The sequence below is a fragment of the Lutra lutra genome, chromosome 14 (assembly GCF_902655055.1).
Source record: "Lutra lutra chromosome 14, mLutLut1.2, whole genome shotgun sequence".
NCBI lineage: Eukaryota > Metazoa > Chordata > Mammalia > Carnivora > Mustelidae > Lutra > Lutra lutra.
Window position 1 is genome coordinate 77,901,721 of NC_062291.1, and position 21,761 is coordinate 77,923,481.

Below are 21,761 nucleotides of genomic sequence, written 5' to 3' on the forward strand. Positions count from 1 at the left end.
CCTCTGACCTCCTAAATGAGTTATCCTTTCCTTTGGGTTTTCTTAAGAAAAGAACATTCACATTTTATCACATTGTAAAATTGTTAAACCAAAAGATTAATGTATAGAAGCTGAATCTAAACCCTTGTCTAGAGCTGAGTTAAGGGCTATAATTAAACACTTTTAAACCTTGGTGCAACAGATAGAAATTTATTACAGAATTTGAAATTTTATTAGGTTCTTACTATTCTGGACTATCAGATATGTACCAACTAGTTCATTTATTAACCCCCTCAGATGGGGAAAATGATGAAAACACAGGCAAGGAAAGACAGAGAGTTTAAATAACCTAGGGGTGCATATGTATGTATGTATGTATGTATGTAATCTCTACATCCAAACTGGGGCTCAAACTCATGACCCTGCTCTACCAACTGAGCCAGCCAGGTGCCCCTAGGGGTGGATAATTTAATAGTGGCCTTGACAGGGCAAGAAGAGTAGACAGTGTGTTCCCTTAGGCCATGACAAAGGCCTTTGCCAAAAGGGAGGTAAGACAAAGATTCAAAATTGCAAAAAAATGAAGGTGAATCAATAAAGACCTAAAATATAGAGTCTAGGACACCTTCAGGCAGAGTTCTGGCTGGACCCAGCTGCCCAAGTAAAAGGGTCTTTGTCCTCCCTCTTCGTAAATGGATTTAGGCCCCAAATAAAGGGTTTAGTCATAAAGAAATTGGAATGGAAAACTGCCAGTTTAAAAGATCTCCCACCTATGGCTGGGTATCTTAGAGAGTAAATAAGCTAGAAATGAAAATAAACTTCTGGATCTCCAGGTATAATAGCTGAAATAAGGACAAAAGAGGACTGAAAGTCGATGACTAAAGATACCTGTAGGGATTTGCAGGCAGAAGGATCATTAGAAGAACCAATGTTCCGTATTAGCCGAGAAACAAAAGCTCAAACATGGAGCCGCCTAAGGGAAATATTAGCACCCACATTTCTTCTCGTTCCCCTAAACCTCCACGGGGAGTTATCTAAGGCCTTCAGGATCGAAACCAGCTTTCCTGTCAATACAGTTACCACTAACTCTATCTACCATTGATTCCACTGGCTTAGAACATCCCGTGTCCCCGAGTGGAATGTTGAAGTTGTCCGAGAAGCACTCTTGGTGCAGAGGAGATGGTGGGTAACATGCCAGGGCCTCAGCTGGAGCCATGACATGGCACCAAACTGTCACCCATGCAGCTAGAAAAATGGTCATTTTCCCTTGAGAATGGGTGGTCATTGTCCCTGAGCCTGGGTGGCTCAGTCAGTTAAGTGTCTGCCTTCAGCTCAGGTCATGGTCCCAGAGTCCTGGGATCGAGTCTCACATTGGGTGCCCTGCTCAGTGGGGATCCTGCTTCTCCCTTTCCCACTCCCCCTGCTTATGCTCTCTCTCTGTCAAATAAATAAACAAAATCTTAAAAAAATAAAGACTTTATTTATGTATCAAGTAATTTATTTAGAGAGCAGGAAGGAGGGGCAGAGGGAAAGGGAGAGGGAGAGAGAGAATCCTAAGCAGGCTCCACATCCAGCTTGGAGCCTGACATGGGGCTCAATCTCATGACCCTGAGATCATGACCTGAGCCAAAATCAAGAGCCAGACGCTTAATCGATCTAGCCACCCAGGGGCACCCTAATGCCACTCTTCTTAAAATTTTTTTTGTCTTCTAAAGTATAGTTATTTTTTTCTTGAAAGTAAATTATTTCTATTAATATGTAATGACTTTATTACTGCTAGTTTAAATCAACAAGTCAATATTTATAAAATGGCTCACTTTAATTTGTAATACAATAAATATCAATGGATATAATTCATTTAAGCAAAAGGTCTTTGGGGTCCTCAATATTTTTTAAGAATTTAGAAGTTTTGAGAACCCAAAGTGTGAGACAAACCCAAAGACAAAACCAGAATGAAGTGGTATTGATTAAGGACTAAAAATCAGACTTCATGGACAAACTTAGCCTTAGGAGCCTCAGCAACAGTGATGAGGGTCTGGACAACCCATGGTGGTCTCTCCTGTGGCTTTGGCTCAAGAAGGACCCAAAAGAAGGATATGTAAACTTCCTATACTTCCAGGAAAAGACTTACAGTTTTATATTGGTGTCAACCAGACAATACCACATCTAGTTTTAAATCGGTTGGTTTCAGTCATAAAGCTATGATCAACTAAATACCACACTGAAACTAAACCAGTCTGATCGATGACCTTGCTCCGGTGTCTACACCTCAAAGACCAATCAGTGGCAGCCTTGTGGTTTAAATGCCAAGTGGTGATAAGTTCACCTCAGTGACAGTTTGGTGCCAGCCTCTTTATACACAGAAACTCAACATTATTTTATTTTTGCTTTTCTAGTTTTTTGGATTTCATGTGTCAACTTTGCTTTATAACTCTGGTCATCACCTTTGGCCAAAAGCAATAGCATGTTTACCAGAGCAAATGAGACAATTAATTACTAAAATGCATATGATCAATAGGTTATAATCTCAGGGTGTTCTTTACAAAGTCAATCAAACTCTATTAAAGAAGCAAGGAACAGATTCTTTGTACTAAAAAGAAAAGCCATAATTCATTGTCTCCAGGCTGCTTTACGAGTATATTATTATATGAGTAGGTAGTAGAAAAATACCAAGGGTAGCAACCTGGGTTTGAGATCTGATACAGTTTGGAGCATCCAATACAATCCAAGAGATTAAGGATCATGAACTTTTGCTGTATGATAGAACTAGATGAAAAATTATGAAAAAAACCTATTGTAATATTAAAACCTATTTATTTGGTTCCATATTTTGCATAGATAGAATTCTGTTGCAGTTGATTTTGGAAACAGGATGGAGGACAATATAAAATGTCCAGACATATCATGAAATATAGTAGATTTTGACCTCTGGAAGCACGTGATCTTGAACTTTTATTACAGCAACTAGAAAGCATAGGTCTGAGGCAGGATGATTCAGTGGTTTCCGTTTGTAATGATCCTCTTTTCCTGGCTGAGAGCCTGAAGGTCACATTATTGCTTGTGTTTTTGGTTTACTCAAGTGTCCTCCTATAGCTTCTTAGTTCAGCACCTTCCAGCATATTGGAGGAAAATGCCAGTTCATTCTCCTGAGTAAAGAATATATAAAAAGTAAAAATAATTCCATGTTCTCCAGTGGAAACGGACCCTTACCTCCTTCTATATTGTTTTATGCCAGGACAGTAGACACATCTGGGCCACAATCTATTCTCTGGTGTTCCTAATAGTTGTGTTCTTTCAGGGGCTCAATCATTTATGGGTATTTATTAGACTTCTGGCTCTGTCCCACCCTTTATACTCATGATACATTTCCAATTACTTATGTCAGGTTCTCTCTAAAGTGTGCGATCAGTCTGCTTCCCATTCAGGAAGTCTCTGATTCCTGTATCTTGGAATATAGCATTAGGTCACCCTGGCCAGGGTCCAGGACTCTTGTCTTCCTCTGTGTGATCCCTGCTGGCATATTGAGGTCTAGGAACTTGGTTCCTGTCTTGTCCCATATGTCTAAGTCTCTGATTGTTGTTTTCTTCCTGGTAGTTCTATAGGATGGTATTGTGTGCAGAATGGTACATTGTGCTTTTGTATGCATGGCCTAATTCTGTTAACTTGTTATGTGTAGAATTTTGAGTTTCAGTTAGGGCATTAAGAAGGAGGGATAAAGAGATGAGTGGAACAGTCTTTGCTCTTCAAGAGGAGAAATACACATATAAATGATGCCCCAATTCAAAAAGCACAGAATTCTAATAGTAGATATAAAAACCTGTTCAGGTATATGTCTTGATTATAATTATTATTATCAACATCCCTAGTTTGTGGGTAAGAGAACGGAGGCTGAGAATGGCTGCTTTTCTAACATCATGGAGCTTATACAGGTCAGAGTTGGGGCTGGAAACAGGGCCGCTGGCTTTAGTACCCTGTTTGCTCTAACAGTGGAGTCCTCACGTTTTCTGATCTTCTCTGTCAGGGATGGCAACTTTCAACTCCAGATCCTGGGTGTGCTTGGTGGTCTGCTTCCCAACTGATGCTATCTGGGGGTTTCCATTTACTGCTAGAGTCTTTTGCCTCTGGGCTCTGCCTTACTAGCAAGACATATCTAGATGCTGCAGGCACCTGTCAACGAATTGGCAATTTTTTTTTTTTTTATACCTTCCTGAAACTACAGAGCCTATTGGTAGGTTTCCTATAGCAGCTGGGGATCCCAGTTGCTGATCCCATAGTGAACTTCCCTTTCTTATTCTAGAACTCAGATGCAGGCCACGTGATGGTTCCTCCTTCAACACCAGGTCCAGGGTACAGCTGCAAGTAGCCCCCCCATTGGGAACCTTCAGCATCAGCTTGGCATTGAGCACAAACTTGGCAAAGGATGCATCTTCAAGGGCTTTCTGAATTGCATCTGGAAATACCACTTAGTGTTTCATCTGAAACAGCTCTTGAAACAGGGTCCAATCCATGGTAGAATGGTCAATTTTATATTTTTGGCTTTAAGTAAAGAAAACCAAACTCAAATTGTTTAAGCATACAAGAAATACATTAGCTCTCATAACTTGCAAGTCTAGGAGTGAATTCAGCTTCAGGTCTGGTTGGATCCAGCGGCTTAAACAGGAGGAATCATTCTCCCACCTCTTAGATTATCTCATCCACATGGTGGGTCAGATGGCTATCCACAGCCTGAGACTCACGTCCTGTTGGCTTAGACATCCCAAAAGACACAGTATTCCCATAGGTACCAGCAGCAAAGTCCCGGGGAAGGCTGACAGCCCCAACATGAGTTCATGACACCCTTGTGGTAAGGTGGGTTGGGAGGGGCTGTATCACAGTGGGTTCCACACAGAAGCAGGGGTGGGGGGCTTTAGTACCAAAAGGAGGAGGCAGGGGTGCTAAAGAGACAAAGATACAGTCTTATCTCTGTAGCTGGCATCCATCGGGGAGCTCTCAAACCCCCAAATGATCTGAGGGCTGCTATGGGGTAGAATCATCATTCCCCTTAGTAGGGCCTGAACTCAGTTTTCCAAAAGACTCAATAGAAAACCCAGATTATAGTTCACCTATTTCCTTACCTGATTCTCTTTTCCAACAAATAGATCTCAGGGACATGTATACATATCGGGTCCTAGAATAGGCTGGGGTACCTTAAAAATCCCCAGGATGGATAAACACGTAAAATGCTAGCACTGTCCAGACTGCATTTGTAACCTTATCTCTACTATGTCGCTACTGCAGCCCATTCTAGAATGACTTCACAGAATATGAAGTAAATGAATATATTTTTTAAAGACATAACCTGAATATGATAGAATGGGCACTTCCCTTATTTTGCAAAGAAATCAGATCCTGTCATTCACTTGATCTAACTGAGGAATTCCTTTGTATTTCATAGTGCAAGACACACGTTTCACTCAGATTTTAAAATTTATGTTTTCCAGGGTTCATTTTGTAGCGGGATGAGTATGCGGCTCACGGTTGTAATCTGCCAGCAATTTCTTCCCTCCATTGTTTGTTATTAACTTGGTGCTTTTGTGCTGCAGAAACTGCTCCTCTGTGGTTTGATTCAACACTGACAAGGAATATGGACATCCCTGAGAAGGCCTAATGGCTCTTACCTGGACAAGACCCACATCGGAAAGCACAGGTGCCTGCAGGAGGTGTTCTCTAGCTCAATTCACCTCAGTGCCTGGGAGCGCAAAGTAAGTTAAATCTTCCGTCTGGTACCAGTGGGATCTCTCACTGAGTTGTACGAAAGGAACAAACGCAGAAGGGTTTTGTGATGGGAAAGTCTCTGTGGCTTCGTGTGTCCGCTCTGGTGTTTCTACCTTCTTATCTGGGGATGTCAAGATCTAATCGCATAATCCTGCCTCCAGCTCCCCAATCAGGGGATGGGAAGGTTTCTCAAGAATTCTTGGAAGTGAGGGAAATGGGAAGTGGATGCTAACTTTGAGGGGGCCAGCAGCATAATCGGGAATGGCGTGTTCCCATGAAGAAAGTTCTGCTTAGATCTTATGTGTAGGCTTCCTGTTCAAATTTAAGATGTTTTCAGGGTAAGAAAGAGCTCGCTGTGCTCTGAAGTCTTGCTTCCATGTTAGCCCTCCAGCACCGGCAGCAACGACAAAGACCGCCACCGTTTGCGGAGCTCCCTCTGCACTGGGCATCCTGCTGGCCATGCAGAGCTCATTCTTCTTCAGCCCTGTTTTGTGTAGCATTGCCAGCGTGTCTCTCCACGTTCACCTGGCGCACAGTGTCGGCAGAAAGAGGGGAAGAACTGCCAGTGATGCCGCCTGGTAGAAAGGGAAGCAACTTCAAGCAGCTACGCTGTCCTGGGCACTGCGCTCTCTGCACGGGTCCTCCAAGCCACACGGCAACTCTGAGAGCAGAGGTTACTAGCCCCATTTTACAGAAGAGGAAAGCAAAGCTCAGCCAGCTGGAGTAAGTCGCCCAAGGTCAAAGAGCCGTCCAGCTCCACCTGAAAACCCAAGCCTGCCCAGATGCACAGCCCTCCTTCCTTCTGCTGTTGCGGATCTCCAAGGGGTCCAAGGGGCAAGCAGCTCTGCATCTGTGACTAGTCACAGTATCGCTCTTGGGCCTGTCCTTGTCCAGAGTGAAGAGATGCACGTTCCTTTATGGCAGCAAATAAAGGGCAAATTGCTTGTCAGCCCAGTTACTCTAGCCACCATTTTGGGGCAAATGTTTTTGGTGGCCAAGGAACAGTGGTGACGTGGGGCATCGTTGGACTGCCTTCTGCGGTGATTTCTTCCCCTGTTGTGACCCCCATTAACAGGACCTCAAACATGCTGAGGGGACTCTGGAGTTTCAGAGCTAAGGGGTCAGGATTCAAGGCATTTGGGTCATAGCCTGTCCCCATCGGCTTGTGATTGGAGGGGGGCAAAATGTCATCTGGAGTGGGTGGCTAGAGAGAAGTGGCTCCTCCTTTCAAAGCTCTCCCCACCTTTGGACCCGGGATTAGAAGCTGGGTCAGTTTTCCCATCTTTGTTCCATGTTTCTGCCTCTGAGCAGAGCCTTGCCTGATTGCTGACCAAACGCAGGGCTGTGGACTCACTCTTTCTACCTGAGGACACAGTGACTCTCCTGTCTCTCCCAGCCCTTCCCCGGGACCTCCCTTCTCCCCTCTGCTCAGGCTTGAGATGACCTCACCTCCTCCCTGTGACTTGATCTGCTCCTCTTACTTATTTTTAAGTTCAAGGCACCTCTGCACAGTCTTGCATGAAGTCTCAGGTGAAGGAGTTGGTGGGATCCTCTGTTTGGAAACTTCTCCTGGCTGCCCACCCAACTTAGAATAGTCTCAGCTCCTTATCATAGCCTGTATTCCTCCTGACCCAGCTGTTTGCCTGCTCAGACCTCATCTTATTTTGCTTGCATTCTGGCCATTCTGCATTTCTCACAAACCCTCCCATCTTGATCCCATCTTAGAGCCTTGGACTTGTTCTTTCTTCTTTTGGCTTCTGCCTTCCAGATGTTCCCTTCTTAGCCCCACGAGAACCACCTTGGGGAGGCCTGCTTTTAATCCAAAGGAGCCCCTCAATCACCTGCTACCCTATCAGATCACCCTAGTTTATTTATTTATAATACTTACCAATATCAAAACTTACCCTATTCACGTATCTGCCTTATACCCTTGAGCAGCACACTGTGTTCAGGGTCAAGCACGATGCCTGGCATGGAGTGAACCTCCCATAAACATTTTCTTAAAGCAATAATAAAAGAGATTCCTGGAAAGCAGTACGTTTTTGGTATATGTTATTGGATAAATGACTTCATCTCTTTCTGAAATCATTGTCCTAGACTCCGAGAGGGCCAGAGATTCCCTAACAAATGGGTCGTAGGTCAAAATCATTTTGAGACCTCTTTCTCCTTCAAGTCAGAGAGGTTTTGGGATCCCAGCATCTCCCAGGTTACTGGGCCTGGCCCCTAAGGTTTGAATTATCCTGAGAGCAAGTGTGATGAGCCCAGACACTTCCAGTGAGAGGGAATCTTCTAGCTCCCATGGGGCTTCCTTAATTTTTAGGCAACCTGACTGTCAGAAAGCTGAACTCAACAACCCATTTGTTGTCCTGGTTCAAGGGAGGGTGCCAGCTGATCACTGGGACTGTGAATGGGTAAATTTGTGTTTTCTCATCCATACTTTGGTCATCGAAATATTTCACTTGAGTTTCACTCTGTATCTCCTTTTACTTCATTTTACCTAAAGTGAGGTAGACACAAGCTAGTTCACTTTGAAGGCATCGTCATCTGTTCAATGCAGAAGGCTTCAATTCATAAATCTTTCTGATTGCTTGAATAGAACAGGATTTCCTTTGAAAATTCTTTACCCTCCTTGAAGTCTTTTTCCTAGTCAATGTGTTTTGAAACCACTGTCATGCTATTATGCTGGTTAGCTGTTTCTTATCAGTTGTCCACATGGGAATTATCTAGAACATATGTTCTTATTACTAGCATAAATGGAGGACGTTTTTAAAAAGAACTCAAGGGAATACAAATAAAAATCTTACATTTGATATAAAACTTTTATTCTTGTTAAATTCGTGGCAACAGGGAATAGTTCATGAGTTGATCAGTGTCAGACTGAAATCTTCCCTTTAGAATTTTATGGTCTTGGTCTTTAAAAAAATTTATTGGAAGACCAGCATGGTCAAAAGCACCTGTTATCATCAGCCCTCACACCTAGCACCTGAGTACTCTTCGGTGCTCAGAAGCTCGGTGTACCTCACTGCCTTCTGGAGCTGATTTGGAAATTCTGGCACAGGGGAAAGCACAGAACACGAGGTGACACTGGAGAGCCATATAGAGACTCTTGGCCTCAGTTTATTTTCATTTGTGAAATGGGAATGGTCCCATATCTACCCTTGCAACATGAGGGAGGATGAGATGACATATTTAAATGCACATCGATACAAGTGAAATATGTTAACACATTTTTAATAATTTTTTTTAAGATGGAAAGATCCAGGCATTTTTTTTTTTTAGAAAAGATTTTATTTGTTTATCTTAAAGGGAGGGAGAGATAGAGGAAGGGAGGGAGGGAGTGGGGAAGGGGCAGAGGGAGAGGGAATCTCAAGCAGACTCCCTGCAGAGAGAGGGCCTTGATGGGGGCTCGATCCCAGGATCCTGAGATCATGACCTGAGCCAAAATCAAGAGTCAGCTACACCCGTGTCAGTAGCTTAAAAGAAAATCCATAATCCATCCATAGGATCATTAGCTAATCATCTTACCTGAACATGGCGATCATTTTATAATAGATGCAAAGTAAGAGGAAGGCTGGCCAGCACGATGTGGGGCATGTCTGGTTCTGGCTGGAATGGCATCAACCAACTGCAAGGACTGAACTCTGCTTCTGGGGAAGGACTAGGCAAGGGTGAGGGTAGGATCTAGAGAAAGAAGCCCGGGAAGCATAGCTCTTGACGGGACCCTCGCAAGTCTGCGTGGATTACTGGGGATTTGGGGTAGATGGCTTGGCCTTTCTCTGAAATGTTATAAACATGCTAGTCAGTGGTCTGCACTCCTGAAACCAAAGACGATGCTGGTGAGAAGCCTCAGAAGCCAAGTGCCTTTGTGGAGATCATAGAGAGTGAGTGTTGAGCCAAAGATGGCATCCGGTTCCATGGTTTCAAGCATCACTCCACCGGCTGCCCTCTTTCTAATGCGGGGATGTGCCTTGAGCTCTATTTCTGTGTTTCCAGCCCTCCCCTGGGTGCACCCATCCGGAGGTCATACTAGGACCCTGCACACAGTACAAACAGACCCAGAATAACTGTCTGTCATCTACTGTCCACAACCAGCTTTTTCTCCGTCTCCTTATTTCCCTCCATGGCATCACCCGGTTCAGCCAGCCTCTGACTCAAAGCCCTCTGTCTGACCATGGTTTTCTTTGCTCTTTTCTTTTCATTTGGCCATCCTTGGATGTAACAGAGTGCCCTCGTATGTCACCTTAAGTTTCTTTTCTCAGACTTTGACAAATAAACTACTACGCGAATATCTTTTCTCTTCTCAGGGTAAAAATCACACTCCCCAGCTTGGCATTCAAGATCCTGCCTAATTGGGCTCTCTCATCGATTCACTCTGACCTCCCACTGCTCCCTTATTTAAGTCCTCAGCTCTAACCAGCCCAACTGGCCTCCTCACCAGTCACTGAACACACTGAGTGATTTTTCCACCTCCAACGTTTCTTGACTGCTGTCCTTTTCCCTGAAATACCCCTTTCTCCAGCCCTAGCCCTGCAGCTCAGAATCCCATCCAGTCTTCAAAGTTCTGCTCAAGCACAACCAACCAGGCAGCCTTCCTTGATGTCTTGCACCGGAAGCATGGTCTCTCTTGCCTGGTGCAGGGGGAGCAGACACTCCGGAGGCAGGCAGACCTGGGCCTGAACTCTGTCTCTGCTATGACCAGCTGTGGGCCCAGAAGCCTCAATGTCCACCTCTCTAAAATGGGGATAATAACATCAATGTAGGATTCTTGGGAGACGGTGTTCCCAGAGTGTCTAGAAGAGTGCCTAGCGCATCAATGTAGCCTGATGAAAGAACTCTTCATTGCCTCCGCGTTCTGGGTATCCTGCTTCCTTCGTGGCCTCTGCACCAACACACACCATGGGACTTGAGTTCCTGGGTGTTTTGGAGAGACATCATTAAGATGTGTTCAAATTCCACCTCTGTTGCCTATGAGCTGTGTGGTGTGAGATGAGTTCATTTCCCTCTTTGTGCTTCAGGTTTCAGATCTGCAAATGGGGGATCATAATAAGAGCGCTGAGGTTACCAGGTAATGTCATGAGCTAATACCTAGCTTTGGCAGACTTTTTTTTTTTGTAAAGATAGTGGATATTTTAGTTTTGTGGATCATGTGGTTTCTGTCACAACTACTCAATCCTCAGCGCTGCTGTTGCATTGAGAAAGAGACAGCACACAAATGAGTGGGCATGGCTGTATCCAATAAAACTTTATTTACAAAACAGGTGGTCGGCTGTAGTCTGTCAAGCCCTTAGTTAAAACAGATACTGCTCAGAACAGAGCCTGGTCCTCAGTAACTGTTAGTGGTCTAGTATTATTGTGGAGTGGGTTCTGTTTGCTTGACTTGATCGAAAGTCATAAGGACAAGTTTTATAGCTCCTTCAACACAGTCCCTGTGGTCGGCATGAGAACAGCTCCCCCCAGAGATGCCCATGTCCTAGGCCTTAGTATACATGATTATGTTAGGTTGCACGGTGTCTTAGTGAGTTTGAATTGCAAAAACATCATAGGCTGGGTGACCTGAACAACGACATGGACCTCTCACAGTTCTGGAGGCCGGAAGCCCAAGCTCAGGGTGCTGGGGTTCTCAGGTCGCACTAAGGATGTGCTTCTGGTTGCAGACTACTGATCCTCACATGGTCGAAGGGGCAAGAGAGTTCTCTGGCCTCGTTGTATAAGGGCACTCGTCCCATTTAGCAGAAATCCACTCTTAGGACTCAATCAGTCCCCAAAGTTCCCACCTCCAAATACCATCACATGGGGGGTTAGGACGTCAACATGTGAATTTTACAGGGGTGGGTATGGGAGAGGACATTCAGTCCCTAACACATGACAAAGGGAATTCATGCTGCAGGTGGAATTAGTTTGCTACTCCGCTGACCTTAAAATTGGAGGGTTATCCTGGATTATCTGTAATCACATGGATCCTCAGAAGGAGACGAGAGAGGAAGAAGAGAGAATCAGAGAGGCCGGGTCTGTTTCCTGTTGTTGGCTTTGTAGATGGTGGGTGGGGCCATGAGCCGGGGCACGTGGGAAGCTTCTACAAACTGATGAAGCAAGGCAATGGGTTCTGCCCAGAGCCTCCACACCGGAGCGCACCCTGCCAACAATCTGATCTTAGCCATGGGAGACCTGTGCGGGACTTCTGATATGCAGGGCCTTAAGATAATAAAGCTGTGTTGTTCTAAGTCCCTGCAATGGTGGTAATTTGTGACAACAGGAGTAGAAAATTGATATAATCTCCAGTGCCCCGGTGCAGAGGACATACACTAACCATTTGGAAGGGATACACTTATTCCTGTCTCACATCTGTGTGAGGAAATGATTTGACATGTATTCCTATCATAAACACCGATATGCTTCTAAGGCACTTACTATCGGCTATCTATCATTGTGTTGTTGCTGAACAGTAAATAATTATTGACTTTTCAAACCATGGCAGACAGAGTCTGCTCTGGGACGTTCATTTTCCTTTTTTTTCTCGGCTCCATTTCCATTTCATAAATTATTTTTACTAGCCTCTTCCCAGGACACCATTTGAAATGTTATTGTGTAATACTTCATCTCTCCCCAGACTTAGTGATTTACCAGAAAATTGCTTTTCCCTCTCTCTTCTTCTACTCTGCGTTTTAATTGTGCAAAATGGAATTCGTTGATGTTTGAAGTTGCCTTTTCTATTCTATCCGTTCCTATTTCTATTTCTATTTCTATTCGCTTGTCTCTGCTCTTCTCCGTTGCCAAATGGGAGTGTTTTTCTATCCTTCCGGAAGTTTTTCCTGACCTCTTTTCCCTGATGCCCAGAAGAGAATCACTAGTACCATCCCCTGTGTGTTTTTGGAGAGCAGCTGAAACGATGTTTCTTAATTTTGCTTTGGCTTAAGAAAGACTAGGCTTCCCCAGGAGACAGAATCTGGTCTTACTTGGAGCCGTCTGGATATTAACCGTTCCTTCCTGTTTCTCACTAAATTGGCTCTTGTAACAGCAAAAGACAGTTGGGCACACCTCTTCTCTGCTGTGGACCGGAATGCAGGTGTCCTGAGGGGGCGCTTACCTCCTGGACTGTTGTATGTGTATTTAGCTGCAGTGAGGCACCTGCGAGTGGTTACCAAGACGAAAAACTGCTCTCGGGGTGGCTCAGCCGGTGAAGCGTCTGCCTTCTGCTCAGGCCATGATCCCAGGGTCCTGGGATTGAGCCCCGAATCTGCATCTGGCTGCCTGCTCAGCGGGGAGTCTGCTTCTCCCTCTGCCTCTGCCTGCTGCTCCCCCTGCTTGTGTTCTCTCTCCCTCTCTCTCTCTCTGTAAAAAACAACAACAAAAAAGCTGCTCTCCCACTCTGCAAAATGTCCAGACACTAGTGAAGAATAGATTCTCTATGCAAACGGGTTTCTCTTCTTCTCTTCCAGGACTGTAGCTAAACCACATCGTCCAGCCTCTCCTGGGAGGTAAGTGTGACCACACAGCTGAATTCTAGCCAAGGAATTTGAGTGGCCATGACAGGGGTCCCCTTCAGGCCTGGGCATGACAACCCTAGCATGCTCTCCCTCATTCTTCTCCCTGGCAGGCTGGCAGGACTGGACGTGACCCCCTTCCCACCCTGGGTGACCTCAGCCGCCAGGTGCTGCAGGAGGCGCAGCTGGGCTTCGTGGAGGAAGATGGTCCCGCCGACCACTTCCCCTGCCCGGGACCATCCCACGAACAAGCAGTAAACATCCCCTGCTTTGCCTTAGTACAATACTTGGCATTACCCTAACGAGTATATTGGGCAGGACATTTTGAGATTGTATAAGTGACATGGGAAATTTTTAGTGGTTTTATGTTCGTTTCCATGTTTAACAAGAAAATTAAACTGGGGCACCAAAATCACGCTTTTCAGGCATGTTATTATTTAGGGCACGGCTAAAGTAGGCGTTTAAGTTCAAACAGGGATCGCTTGGGGAAAGAAAAGGTAATAGTGATATTATATGGGCCGCGTCTTGCTTGGATGGTACCTGCGGGGCAGGGGCTCCGGGGTGCGCCTGTGTCTGCAGTTTGGGGGCCTCATACCAGATGGTTTCTTCAGCTCTGGGGCCTTAGGTTAGTTAACACATTTGGACACTTCCAGGGGTTCAGTATTTATGGCGTTTTCTCTTGATGTGCAGCCCCTTTGCAGTGATTCTCACTTACCAATAAAATATGAGCACAAGAGACCAAATACCTTCTTTTGGTTTCTCCCCAGCAAAGCTGCAGAGGTGAAACTCCCCTCCTCCTTCTTGGACCTCAGGTACAGCTCTGAGTTTGGATTCTTTGCTGTCACTGTCGTAGGACATGGTCACCCTCTGTGGGGGCAGGGCCTGCATGCTCCTCCCCCTGCAAGCTCCTCCCCTTGCTTCATCCCCCCCCCCCCCCCCCCCGTTCCCTCCCACATAGGCGCTGGCTCTCATGGGTTTATATATGTCCTTAAATTTATATGTATCCTTGGAAATACTTAATATTATTTTGTATGTGTTTTGATTTCCCTAAATGTTACAACGTCATGAATCCTGGGGAGGTTTCTTAACTTTTTTCTTCAATGCTGCTCGTTTGCAATCTCTTTCGGTGCTGAATGGGCATCTAGTTCGAGGCTGGTGTCTTCGGGATAGCATTCCATGCCGTGTCCTTCTATGGTTCTCTTATCCATCTCTCCAGGTCCTAGGTGTTGCTGAGCTGCGCATCCTTTATTGACACGATCTAGAACAAGAAAGACCCTGGTCTCTGCCAGACAGAGAAGCCCAGTGTTTATTGAAAAGTAGAAGAGAGCCACAAAATAGTGTGTAGCAGCAACAGTGTGGGAGGTCGGGGCCCCTTAGAATTGTAGAGATCATGGGACTAAGCATAACTTAAAGATAATGGAGTTTTCAAAGTTCCAAGGTGTGTCAAGTGATGTTCGACATAGATATTATTTTTAAAATACCATTTTATCCATTTCTGAATGGCATGAATGAAATGATGTGTGTACTTATAGGAGATATGTACCAAAATTGAACTTAAACTGAAACATCTCCTGGAACCAGGCAAGTAACCACAATCAGAGAAGTGATCTGTGCGAGGCAGTAGGGAGGGATAGGGACTGAGGTAAACCAGAAGCACGTGACATGTTTAGGGGACGGGGCCATGGTCTGGTTCTGGCTAAGGCTTTCCAGCTGGGAGTGTGGGCCCAGGGTGGTCAGACCTTTAGGTTTTTCAAGAGAAACCGGAAATTCCTACATTCATGGGAAAACTCCACTTCTAAGCCTCTTCCCTGCACAAAATGAACATATTTATGGCATAGACACAGCCCAGGGACACTAGTTTCTGTCCTGAGCTGAGGAGGAAATTTCTACTTTGGACTAAGCTAGGATTCCTAAGAATTTCAGAACATTGTTTTCTTACACAGTTAACTTGGATGGGCTTCAGAGGATGAATAACTCCTGTGTGAGGAGGTCTCGAGTGTTGGCACTCAGAACCCACTACTCAGAGCGAAGGGGTGCATCATGGTGAGACTGTTGATGGCGAGGCCACGGCCGTCTGCTCAGAAGAGGGACCCTTCATAGTCTGGCTGCTGCTTTGCAGTCGGCAGTGTTTGTTATCCAGTGGGACATGTCAATAGTGCGCAGAGATGAAGTCCATGAGAATAAAGGCTCCTTGGGTGTTGGGGCGTGCCCACCCTGGCATCTCCATAGCACCTGTGTCCTGCCCTCACCTGGATAAAGGACCAGGAGTTCCCTATCCCACTGTGCTGCCCTGCGGTTTCCTTCAGAGCTCTGAGTTGCATGAGAGATTTTCGCCAAGCAGCCAGGTTCTCCTTGTGTCTTTGTGGGAAACGCCAAGAAAACAACTCACCGTTGTTTCCTGCCTTCCCTTATTTACCTGTACAGTGCAAATAACAACCTGCCTTAACTTGGGTCCCTCCCGAAGCAGATCCTGAGACAAGTATCTGAGTGCAGGTGGCTTACTGGGGAGTTAATATCAGGAAGCACACGTGAGGAAGTGGGCAGCGAAGGGACAGGGAACAGAGAGGAACCTATAGCGCATGTTAGTGAACCGGTCACTCTGTGGGCACCAGCAGCTCAATCCTTTGGGGACCTTCTGCAGCACCTCTGAAGACCATGGTGGCAGAGAACACGGAGGCTCGGTCATTTGTTTTCAGGCTCTACTTCCCTTTGGTTGATGGTGATGGTAAGTCCCTCACTTTTCTGGGTTGTACCAGCTTACAATGGAGGCCCCTCTCATGGGGGCGAGGTGCTCCTGGCAGTGAGCCATCCTCATGCTGGAAACTGTCTCCCGAAGCTGCAGGTGAGCTCAGGTGGGCCAACGAGTGATGGGGTGGGGCATGAGCCACACCTCTGTCTGGAGAACAGGCTCCAGGAGAGCCTGACCGATGTGAGGACTAGGTCAAGCATGTTTGTCTGGGACAAAGTGGGGCTGGGCATGGCTTTGCTTCTTGTGATGAGATTCTGTCTCTACCTCTAGGTTTTCATCTCTGCCTTTTGTTTCTCTCTTGTGTCCTCTGTATTCTCGTGGATGACCTGGGGTCCTCCAGAGTGTTCTTGTGGAGGTCTGCAAACCTTTCGATGAGCTTCCGGGGGCACAAGAACTATCTTGATTCTTTGGCCAAGACCAGTGGTGGGTCTGGAGTATTCTTTGCACGTGGTACGTGCAGCTAGAACACCCCCCATTTAGCCATTTGAGTGTTTCCTGAAGCTTCCCTGATACGGAGCCGTTCCTAATTCTACTGAAGCAATTGAGGTTGAATTAGTTGGGTTGAAAGGGCTGCTTGCAGGAACACAGTTTAGAAGCTGAGCCATCCCGGCCAGTTGCGTCATTAGGTGATTAACACGTGATTCCATTTATTCTTGGCAACAACTCTGTGGGCAGGTGTTCCCTCCTTTGTACCAACGAACACATTAGATGTCTGAGTGGTAGCAAAAACGAGGGAGTGCGGGCATCTCTGGAGTTCAGGATATGTTTCCTGGGACTGTCAGAGTTTGTTCTTTAAGACAGGTGCATTGAATCTTAGAATGTGGTTTCTGACCGGCTGGTGGTAGTTGCATGGAGAGCTGTGTTGCATGGATTCGGAAACTATGATGAGTTGGCTTTGGAGCATCTGCCGCTGGCATCTGAGCGAGACAAAGCAATGTCTGTGTCACGTTTCTGGTCTGCGGATGTAATTCTTAGTTATAATCACAGCAGCGTGAGTCAGTGCCGAACGCCCCGGACAGTGGTTAACGTGATTTGAAAATGAAAATATTTCACAAGAAAATGAAAGTCTGGAAACTTGTCTAAGCCCTAAAGTCTATGATTTGAAATCAGACCGTTCCATATGCAATTTCTTTTGTTTATAAATTCTTTTGTTTACAAATTTCTATTTGCCCAGTCTGCTTCTCTGCACTCAGAAATAGGAAGGGCTTTATTTTTGTAAGCTAGTAACTGTAGGCTCTGGGGTTAAGCCCTCTGTAAATTCAGAGTTTACCTGGCTGTATTTTAGCCATGCCCTGGCTTTGACAACAGATGCTTCTCAGCAAAAGGGCAGAAATGGGGTTTTGTAGAAATGAACATAAGGGAGATACGAAAGAATGGCAGGTATTAAGACAGCAGAAGCAGAGAAGTAGAAAGTGTAGATAAAAATGTTTTATTTATAATTTCATTATTTATTTATATACAGGTATGTTTAAACTTATAAATATAAACTATTACTTATGTTTACAAATATAAAACATAAATAAGCAGAAACAGAAAAGTAGAAAAATAGAAACAGCAAAACTTTTGGCTTGTATTTGTGATCCTTTTCCAGTAGATTCTTATTTTCTAGCTCTCAGAGAATGAGCCTCTTGCTTCAGTAGTGGGCTGAAGTCAATGGGAGGTTGAAAGCTGAGACTGGTTGTTTAGAAAAGCCCAGAGAGCTGATTTTAGATTGCAGTCTGGAGAAGTCAGTCCTGTGCTCTGGCTGGGGAACGAGGTAAATTATGGATGTCCGGATGTCACAATGAGGCAGCCATTTCGGGAGCAGAAGTGTCCAGGATTGGGGACCGCAGTCCCTCAGGTACTGATAGTGACGTCTCTGGGTTGATGGACAGGACCCACAAAAGGGGGGATGCCCCATGTCCACAGGCTTTGAGTTACACACAGGGCTGCACACCTTTGTAAGGACAACTATTTTATGTTAATTGAGTGGGTCATTTATTTATTTTTCAATAGGGAGTTACCGAGTGTCGGGATTCATTGAGGAGCAAAATAGAGGCATTCCTGCCCTCCTGGAGTTTACCCTTTGAATAGGGGAAAAAAACAAAACAAACCAAGGAAGAAATGACTGGGCCATTTTCGGCTGTGGTGGACATGACCGCAGGGGTGGGAGTGTGTGGGAGCGGGACTGAGTGGAAGGACACCTTCTGTGTGACAGCCAGTGCTAGAGCAAGAAGAGGATTCGAAGCTGGCAGTGGGAAGAGGGAGCCAGATGAAAATACATGGCAAGTTGGCAAATCAGTTATAAGAAAAACTCATGCATTTGGATAGCTCTAGGGAATAGGAGGAGACAGTCTTTGGGGACCGCAGACTGAGTTTGGCCCACGTTGGCCACTTACTCTCTGTGTGGGCTTGGAAAACATGACAATCTCTCAGAGTCTCGTTTTGTAATGGTAGGGAGTCGGGAGATTAGTGGTAATGATGTAGGTTCTTAACCTGGTCCCTAGAGGTGTGGCTCTTGCCTTTGGATGGTCATTAGAACCCCCAAGAAGACTTCCAACATCGCCATGCCAAGGCTGCTGCTGCCAGGCCAATGATCCCAAAATGTTTATAGGCAGGACCCGGGCCCTGGGCACTGTGGGAGCTGCCCTGGTGATTCTAGCTGCAGCCGGGGCTCAGAACATCCGACGGGACTACCTCCATCCCACCCTGTCACCAAGGTTCCCCCATGTTGTTGAGAGTGTCAGAATTCTCCTTCCTCTAAGGCTGAATAATATTCTGTTGGATGTACATGTCACATTCATGGTTTGTCCATTTATCTGTTGAGAGATACAACTTCTTGGCTATTGTGAATAAAGCTTCTGTGAATATAGGCATGCAAATATCTTTTTTTTTTTTTTTAAGATGTGGATTTTGGTTCTTTCGGATATATACCCAGAAGTGAGATTGCTGAATCATTGGGTAGTTTTATTTTTAAAATTTTGAGGAATCTCCATACTGTTTTCCACAGGGGCTGTACCAGTTTGCATTCCCACCAACAGTATACAAGGCATTCCAATTTCTCCACATCCTCACCAACACTTGCTATTTTCTGGTTGTTGATAGTAGTCATCCCAATGGGTGGGATGTCTTGATTTCTTTTGAAAAGCATGTATTTGCTGCCTGGCTCCAAAGCCCCTAGGCTTCACTTAGATGCCACCTGTGTTGGATGGAAGAAGAGGACAGCTGATGACCAATGCAGAGATGTCCAGAGTGGCCACTGGAATGGGCAATGGCAGAGGTGCCTTTCAGCCTGTAGGGTTTTAAAAAGTGACAGAATGCACAGAAAACTATGTGAGTGGTTTGGAATTGACTAGATTACACGTTTGAACTCAAGTTTCACAAAATCTGCCCCAGGGGAGCAGTGTCAGAAACAAAAATGACCCAGCCAAGAGGCTGTTAATTTCTGTACTGATGCTATGTTTCAAGGTTTAATGATATTTTTCAAATATTTATTGGGATCACATTTTTGCAAAATATAAAACAGGACCTGCAGATTCGTTGGTGTTGAGTGTATCTGTCTGAGCCCTGAAAATGGGGGTGAGGTGTATTTATTTAGCGAATGTATTTTTTTCCCATTTACAAAAATGTATTAGCTCAGGCTGTCATAACAAAATACCATAGACTGGGTGGTCTAAACAAAAGAAATTCATTTTTCTCACACTTTTGGAGTCTGGAAATTCCAAGATCAAGGTGCCAGCTCATTTGGTTCCTGGTGAGAGCACTCTTCCCTGGCTTGCAGAGGGCAGGGCAGAAAGCATGAGCTCTGGTATCTCTTTCTCTTCTTATAAGGACACCATCCCCATTGGATCAGGGCCCCACCCTTATGACCTTAGTTGACCTTGTTCCCTCCTCACAGGCCCTATCTCCAAACATAGTCACAATAGAGGTTAGGGCTTCAACATATGAATATTTTTAAGGGGGACATAATTCAGTTCATAGCAAAAGGTAATAAAGACTTTTCATAAAGAACCTAAACATTACAGAAATAAATCGTAGAAAGTGAAAACCCCTTGTAGTTCTATCCTACCTATAAAACCACTGCTGATAGTTGGTGTATGTCCTTCCAAATATTATTTTTGTGTGTGTACCAACAGTTTTTGGAAACATGCATTTAAATGCTGAACATCAATGTGGTTTTTTAACAACTATGCTTCCTAGTGTGGCTTCCAGGGAGAGGGATGTCTGCAATCTGCTTTCCCCTCAAGAATCAAAGACTAGTGCCACAGCAGGGGTCACAGGAGACTCAGCCAGAAGAAAGCCCTGAGTGAGTTGGGAAAAAAAAAAAAAGCCACGTTCATGGGAAAGAGAGTCTGAGGCAGAGAGACTTCACACTTCAGCTGAGATTCTGATCTCTTGAAATTTCTAGGCTTGCTCCTCTGTTTGCTTTCAGAAGTCATTGTTGATCTGATACGTTTTCTGATGCTGGCCTATCTCCTGCTCAGGAGCTGGCATAGGATAGACTCACAACACCCACTTAAGGGACTTGGTTCTTCCCCAAAAGCACTTATAAGCCAAGACCCACTGACAAGGGAGAGTTCCCATAAGGACGCTGCCTCATCTCGGAGATGGACCTGCCCGTGACTTGGACGTGATCTTCCTACCTGCTCTGCCTTGTTCGAATACTTTTGTTCTGTGGTTTGCCTGTCCATGTTGATGGCCTATTCAGGTACACAGGTGGTTCTTGTTATTTATGGTATTTATGGCTTATAAAGTTGCTGTGAATTAGTAAATACGGAACTGTTGTTCCTAAGAGAAATATAAGGTTAGGTTCCTGTGAGCCTCTGGTCATGAGAATATTGTCAACCAGTTAATACAGAACTTTGTTTCATGTGTGTGTTTCTGTTTAAAGACACCTGTGTAATATATCCTGTTGATCAAGTAACACTCTACTCACTTTACCTCGTGCCTGAAGGTAGCTTTTACCTGCCACGTGTATTTTCTCTCTGAGGCACCTCACCACCTTCTTGCCCTTAGGAATGCTTGATGGTGCTTCAGCACTAGGATGTTTTCAATAATGAAATCACCAGCAAAAAGCAAAAAAATGTTTAAAAAAAGGCATTAAATACGCTACAGGGAGAACAGCAACAAGAGGGCAGAGGGGAGGCTGGTATGACCTCAGCTAGGATCGTGCATGTCAGGTGACTCAAATTTTTTGCTGCTTTGTTCATGCCTGGAATAATTGTAAGAGTGCTGCGATGATTTGGCGGTTACAAATAAATTTTAGCAAGTAGGTGAACTCACAAATAGGAATCTGCAAATGAGTCTTGTAGTGTATCTCCAGCCTGGCGATGTGAAGACCTTTGAAGAGTAGCATGTGCGCACAAAGAGCCCTGGCCTCAGAGGTGGGGGTGACCTGGGAATCAGGCTGGCTCTGGCCCAGTTAGCTGTGTGATGATAGGCAAAGCCCACATCTACTATGAACCTTTGTTTCCTCCTTTGTAAGCAAGGGGTTTGACTTCAGTTACATCTAAGGTCCTTTTTGCCTCTAAAGTTTGGAACCTCTGAGTTCTACTCTCACGTAGAAGACAAGTGGGTATCATGTGAATCACCGTGTTCACCTGCTGCTTTGAGTTAAAGAAATAATCACCTTTCTATCCATGCCAATCCTGTGGCATTGTGTTTTCTCACATCAGGATCTTGGGCTTCAAAATAAAGTGCAGAAAAAGCTTTTCATACCTTGACTTGTAAAGAAATATCACAGATTGAAATTGCATCAAGAGCAAGGTGACAAACAAGACTTTATCACATAGAAAGAACATGCAGTTCTAGAGCCCAGGATG

The 21,761-nt window shown here is 45.1% G+C and overlaps 1 long non-coding RNA gene across 1 annotated transcript; it reads left to right on the top strand.

Annotated features, from left to right (window-relative positions):
• The first annotated feature begins 5,563 nt into the window (after nucleotides 1-5,563).
• LOC125085055 (uncharacterized) lies at nucleotides 5,564-21,292 on the top strand. Its single transcript, XR_007122768.1, has 3 exons — nucleotides 5,564-5,717; nucleotides 20,152-20,245; nucleotides 20,348-21,292. It is a non-coding gene; the product is annotated as an uncharacterized LOC125085055 (long non-coding RNA).
• Nucleotides 21,293-21,761: the final 469 nt, after the last annotated feature.